Source organism: Humulus lupulus, chromosome 1 (assembly GCF_963169125.1).
Source record: "Humulus lupulus chromosome 1, drHumLupu1.1, whole genome shotgun sequence".
Lineage (NCBI taxonomy): Eukaryota > Viridiplantae > Streptophyta > Magnoliopsida > Rosales > Cannabaceae > Humulus > Humulus lupulus.
In genome coordinates, this window is record NC_084793.1 from 286,818,646 (window position 1) to 286,825,697 (window position 7,052).

At 38.3% G+C, this 7,052-nt stretch overlaps 1 long non-coding RNA gene across 1 annotated transcript; it reads left to right on the top strand.

Moving 5' to 3' along the window:
• The first annotated feature begins 6,055 nt into the window (after positions 1-6,055).
• On the top strand, positions 6,056-6,556 carry LOC133808371 (uncharacterized). The gene is made up of 3 exons (XR_009880195.1): positions 6,056-6,177; positions 6,267-6,322; positions 6,400-6,556. It is a non-coding gene; the product is annotated as an uncharacterized LOC133808371 (long non-coding RNA).
• Positions 6,557-7,052: the final 496 nt, after the last annotated feature.

Consider the following 7,052-nt stretch of genomic DNA (forward strand, 5'->3'; position numbering starts at 1 on the left):
CCCCGGACTTCATTTCGTCCGGGGTGGGACGAGCCTTGGGCTTGGTCCCTTTTATTAAATACCCCCGGACATCGTACGTCCGGGGTGGGAACGGCCTTGGGCTCGGTCCTCTTTTTTAATATCCCCGGACTTCGTTTCGTCCGGGGCGGGACGAGCCTTGGGCTTGGTCCCTTTTATTATATACCCCCTGACATCGTTCGTCTGGGGTGGGACCGGCCTTGGGCTCGGTCCTATTTTTTAATATCCCCGGACTTCGTTTCGTCCGGGTGGGACGAGCCTTGGGCTTGGTCCCTTTTATTATATACCCCCGGACATTGTTCGTCCGGGGTGGGACCGGCCTTGGGCTCGGTCCTCGTATTTCGCTTATGCTTAGGATGATACCCCCCTCAAGTGAGCGGAGATGGGTCTGGGGTCACTTGGGAAAGAAACTCGAAAGGTATTCGCCCTGAGGCATACACTTTTACGGTGACAATAGCCTTTTATGACGTTTTGCACACATCATTTTCATTGTTCAAAAAGGGAATTAGCCCTGAGGCGTACATTGCTTACAACGTAAATACTAAACTGGGACGAGTTCTAGGGCTACTGGTAGTATTTACGGAGATGCTCCGCGTTCCAGGCTCGCGGAACCTCGGAACCATCGAGCCGCTTCAAGTGGTACGTTCCGGGGCAGACCTCGTGCTGGATCTCATACGGCCCTTCCCAATTAGGGCCCAGAACCCCTACCCCCGAATCCTGAGTGGCAGGGAAGACCCTCCGCAGGACTAGATCGCCGGTTTCGAATTTGCGGTTCTTGACTCTGGAGTTGAAATGCCGCGCGATTTTGTCCTGGTACATGTTCAACTGCACTTGCGACTCTTGCCGGATCTCCTCGATAAGATCTAGCGATTCCTGGAGCAAGGCGTGGTTCTGGGTAGAATCATATGTGTTGCGTCGATGGGACGGGACAGTCGTTTCAATTGGGATGACGGCTTCGCATCCATAGACCATTGAGTAGGGGGTGTGCCCGGTTGACGTCCTTTCGGTCGTCCGGTAGGCCCACAATACGCGGGGGAGTTCCTCGGGCCATTTGCTCTTACAGGCCTGGAGCTTTTTCTTCAGCGTCCTTTTTAGGATTTTGTTCACGGCTTCGGCCTGCCCGTTTGCTTGTGGTCTGGCGACTGCCGAGAAACTCTTCACTATACCGTGTCTTTCGCAAAAATACGTGAAGTGGAAGCTGTCAAACTGCTTTCCGTTGTTGGACACAATTTTGTATGGGAGGCCATATCGACACACTATGATGTTGACGACGAAATCTAAGGCCTTCTTGGACGTGATCGTGTTCATAGGCTCAGCCTCGACCCTTTTCGTGAAATAGTCTACAGCCACAATGACATACTTTACACCTCCCTTTCCGGTCGGGAGAGATCCCACAAGATCGATCCCCCACACTGGGAAGGGCCAGGGACTCTTCATCAAGGTTATCTCTGTCGGGGGGGCCCGAGGGATCTTCGCGTACCTCTGGCACTGCTCGCACTTGCGGACGTAGTCGATGCAGTCTTTCTTCATGGTGGGCCAGAAGTAGGAATGGCAAAATGGGTCTATGGAGCGGGGCGGGGCGGGGCGGGGCGGGGCCCCCACCTGGCGGGGCATCATTGCCCCGGTAAAATCGGGGCAGATTTCGGGGCGGGGCTTTGACCCGCCCCGCCTCGATATGAATTCTGGCGGGTCGGGGCAGACCCGCCCCGATTACCTTTTTTTTTATTATTTTATTATTCCTAAGTAACTCGACTGATGAACCTCGACTGAAGTTCAGTCACTGAACTGAACCCTTTTTCTCTTCTCCTCACGACTAGACCTCTACTCTTCCTCTGAAATCGTAGAGCTTGATGCCCTAACCGGAATCCCCAATTCCAACGGCCCGGTTTCGAAGGAAGAAGAGAATTTGTTGAAGAAGCTCAAGAATCCCGAAGTCGTGGAGCAAGCCCAAAACGAAACCCTTCTTCTCCAAACCAAAGCTGCTGCTGCCAATCCAACCTTCTCCATCTTCTTTGCTATGTTTTGGGTAATGGTGAGTGCTCTCTTCTCCATCTCCATCTTCTCCATCTTCTACTTATTTTTTCAGATGGGTATTGTATTATTTTTGCAAGAACTACACTGATTAGAATTTTCGGGTTAGATTAATATGATATTTAGATATATGGGCGATAATGATCTTTTATTATTGAAATTTTTGAGTTTGTGTGATGGGTATTTATGATTTCTTTAATTTGGGTCCATAGTTATGGTATGATTTGAATTCTGTTTTTGTGTTGATGAGGAATTTGGGTCCTCACTCTGACATATGTAGTTTTATGGCTATGAACCTCTCTTATTTCAGCTTCTAAAGGAACTAGTCTTTGGTTGATTTCTCTCAATCTTGACCCGGTTTCATCTAACTCAGTACCAACTTGTTTAGACTTCTGTAAGCTTGCCTTGAGTAACTGTCTAGCAGTTTCAAAATTCTGAGTGTTTCCCAACTCAGCCATTGTCAAAAATGTGTCCTTTCTTTGAATTTTGCACCAGTTGATAGTATGAGATTCTGACAAACAGAGTCCCAAGTTAAGACTTACACACAAAAATATTTTGTGTTTCTTTTGGATCACTCAATCACTTTCCTCACCAAACTCACCAAAACAAGTTAAAAAAAAAAAAGATGAGTACCCACATTCAAACCAAACCTCACTTGCAAAACAAACATAGCTTGGAAGCCTCAACAACCAATGCTTAATTTGAAATTTGGTTTAGAATTTAATGCAAACTAACAGATAAGTCAGTCCAAAAAGAAAAGAAAAGAAAATTTTATGAAAAATGAAGTCTCTTATTAGTGTAAACTACTTACCAGATTTCTTTGTCCACAACCTCCCAAGTCACAAGATGCTGCCAAATTTGTTTTTTACCATAGAAAATTTCTGATTTTTTTTTTTTTTTTACTTTCTCTCCACTTTTTAAAGCTTATTTTGCTCTTGCTTTCTCCAACAACTGTGTACCAACTCTTTACCATTTTTGCAATTCACACAAATATTTGTGATCACTTATTTTTACTTTCTCTTTGTTTGTTTATGTATTCAATGCTTTGTTGCACTTTAACAAACAAGTGCCTATTTTATGGTACTGTGGCAACCTCTGCCTTTGAGTCCTGTTTTTCATTCCTTCTCTGTGATCTATGTCGATATATATATATATATATTTTCTTTTCAGAAAGCATCATTCAATGAGCTCTCATTTCTTGCATAAAGGGTTATATATACAGCTTATTCAACAAGTTGACTCAGCTTAATTATCTCACACTCATTCACATCCATCTCATCCCTCCAAAAGAACAAGTATATAAAAAATGAAGATGAACAAGACATGGAATTTTCAATTCTCATTCATAATCTCGCTGTGAATTTTTAATTTTTATCACAGGGATTCCCTATCTAACATCATTTTTTTAAAAACAAAATACATAGATATATATACCAAAGAAGAAGAAGATTGAACTAGATGTCTGCAACAAACTCCACCTCTGTTGTTGTTGTTGCATTTTTCTTGAAATTGGATCATATGTGTATGTCTCAAAGTACCATTTATCTACAAAGCAGTACACACACATACACATATATATATATATCCAATCAAATTTCATAACTACTAGTCTATATGTATATAAATAGGTTAGTTGGAAGTGATTTTATAGGGTGGTGAGGTGGAGTTGGACTTGTCCAGAATAGACCACATCACTTGGACATCTTCATAAGTGCATGCCATTACTTCACCATGCAGATCCATCACTACTCTGCTCTCCTTTTCTGCATATATACATATATATATATAGGTTGCGAGGGTGCTACATGCAATTGCTGATTTTGATTGTAATTTTGGTTGTTATTTTGAGAAGAGGATGATCAGATTAATATTGTTGGATTGAATTAGATTGCCTCATAATCATTCAAAGCTTCTGCAATGTGTACTTTTGTTTTGTGTTTTGGTTGGGGTCATTGATAATAATAGGTTTCATGATGATTTTTCTACTCAGGGACTCCTGCGGATTGTGTTTCATTAGGACTGTCAGTGGCACTGTTTTCTTGGTCAAAGCCTTTACTGGTTAGAATTTATGTGTTGTAATCTTTAAGTTATATTTATACATATGTATAATATTTTTGGAGCCAAGCAGTTCCTAATTGTTATGTGGATTATGGATATAATGTAGGTTAGATCAAATACTAAACATGTCTACCCAAGATGTTATCGAATCTAATTTTGTCGATGATGTTGATTATGTTCAATCAACACATACACAAGAGGCACAATCTCTAGGAAATACAAGAGATGAAAGTGAGAGTAGAAGTACTAAAAGAAAGAGAACATCTCCTGCAGGGAATCATTTTACTTTGCAAAAAATTGATGGTGTACTGAAGGCAGTTTGTAACCATTGTGGGAGGAAATTAGGGGGAGAGAGTAGTAATGGGACTAAACATTTGCTTGCTCATGTGAAAAGATGCCCAGTAATAAAGGAACAACTTGCCATGAATCCTAATCCTAATGCAAGCCCTTCAGTCACAACTTACAATTTTGATCCTGAACTAGGGAGAAAAAAGTTAGCTCAAATGATCATTCTACATGAATACCCTTTATCGATGGTTGAGCATAGTGGTTTTATAGACTATTCAAATACTCTTTGCCCTATGTTTAAAATGTTGTCAAGGAATACAATTAGGTCTGATATTTTGAAAATGTACAAGGTTGAGAAGGAAAAATGTAGCCAAATTTTGGAGAAGAATAGAAGTAGCATAGCTATAACCACTGATATGTGGACTGCCAATCATCAAAAGATGGGATATATGACTGTGACAGCTCATTTCATAGATGACTCTTGGAAGTTGCATAGTAGGATTATAAGTTTTAAGTATGTACCATGCCCACATGATGCTGTTACACTTACTGATACATTGAGTTCGTGTCTGTCTGAATGGAATATTGAAGACAAGATTAGTACAGTAACTGTGGATAATTGTACAACTAACGATGCAATGATTCCACTTTTGAAGGAAAAATTTAATTCTAACTGTTTCATTTTAAAAGGAAAGTTACTTCACATGCGTTGTTGTGCGCATATTTTGAATCTTATTGTCAAGGATGGCTTGTCTGTTATTGGTGATAGCATTGACAAGATTCGAGACAGTGTTGCTTATTGGTCGGGCACACCAAAGAGGTATGAGAAATTTGAGGACACTGCTCGTTCTCTTGAAGTGACATGTACTAAAAAGTTATCACTTGATTGTCAAACAAGGTGGAATTCAACATACTTGATGCTCAACATAGCTTTATTGTACAATAGAGTATTTGAACAATTAAAACTACGTGATTCAAGATATGTTAGATATGCGCCATCAGGAGATGATTGGATTAGAGCTCAAAAATTGTGTGACAAGTTGGAAGTGTTTCATGAGGTGACAGAGTTGTTTTCTGGAACCAAGTATCCTACAGCTAATCTTTTTTTCCCAAAGATGTGTCAAATTAAAATGAGAATTAAAGCATGGATGACAGTGGATGAGCCCTTTATTAGGGACATGGCAACTCAAATGATGTCTAAGTTTCAAAAGTATTGGGAAGAGATTCATGGGCTTATGACTGTGGCTGTTGTTTTGGATCCAAGATATAAGTTTATGTTGATCGAATATTATTTTCCTACCATTTATGGAAATGATCAATGTGAGATTGAAATTGAGAAGGTCCACAAGCTTTGTTATGAGCTACTAGAAGAGTACAGTTCTAAGTTTCCTAATCTTAGAGAAAGAAGTCAGCAAATGGATAGTGTATCAACATCTTCTCAAACACAAATAGATGATCTATCTAACTTTGATACATATGTTAGAGTTGCATATGGTGTAGAGAATGTGAAGTCAGAGTTAGAACTCTATTTGGAAGAGAAATTGATACCTAGGACTGATGAGTTCTTTGATATATGCAATTATTGGAAAGTAACAGGACTCAAATATCCTGTGTTGAATATGATTGCCAAAGATATATTTGTTGTTCCTATTAGCACCATTGCTTCGGAATCTACATTCAGTACTGGTGGTAGACATGTGGGTTCACACCGAGCAAGACTTCATCCTTCTACATTAGAAGCATTGATATGCACTCAAAATTGGTTGGTAAATGACAAAAAAGGTAAATATACTTATCTTTATATATATATATATATAAATTCATATTTTATTGTATTATTTCAATATTAATTTGTTTTATTTTCTTTACAGAAGCGACTCCACTAGTCACCATGAATGATGAAGATAATGATGTAGATCCAACTATGGTACTTAATTAAGTTTTTAAAAGTCATCAAATAAATTATTAACTTCTATTATTAATACATATATTTTTTTTTTGTAGGAGCCATACATAGTTGATCTTGATGATTAAGGTAGCAGATCAATAAAGAAGATCTTGATGACGCATCAAAAGTGGAGTGCTATGTTGCATATGATAGTTTTATTTTACTTTGTTCTCTTGAGAAACTCTCAAAAGTGGAGTGCTATGTTGCATATGATAGTTTCGTTTTACTTTGTTCTATTGAGAAACTCTCAAAAGTGGAGTGCTATGTTGCATATGATAGTTTTATTTTATTTTGTTCTCTTGAGAAACTCTTATTATACTTGGCGAATTCTTGATTTAAATGATGATATAATGATATGATTTAATACAATTCTCTCATGTTACTTATATACATGCATAATATGTAAAATTGACATTTTATATGTGGTTTAGAATATCCTTAATTTTAAATAGATTTTAAGTATAAAATTTATAAAAAAAATTATTCTATAACTACTCTATGAAAGAATTGTAAATATTAAAAAATATGTTTTATTTAATTATCCTTATTCTTGTAATTATTTTTGTAAATTATAAAATAGGTGTAGTTAACAAGAAGTGTAAAAAATAAAGATTGTAATAAAAAAATAATTTAAGTTTAAAGACAATTCTAAAATTAAAATTTAATATTTTTAAAAAAAAAAAAAAAAGGCAAATGGGGCAAATGGGGC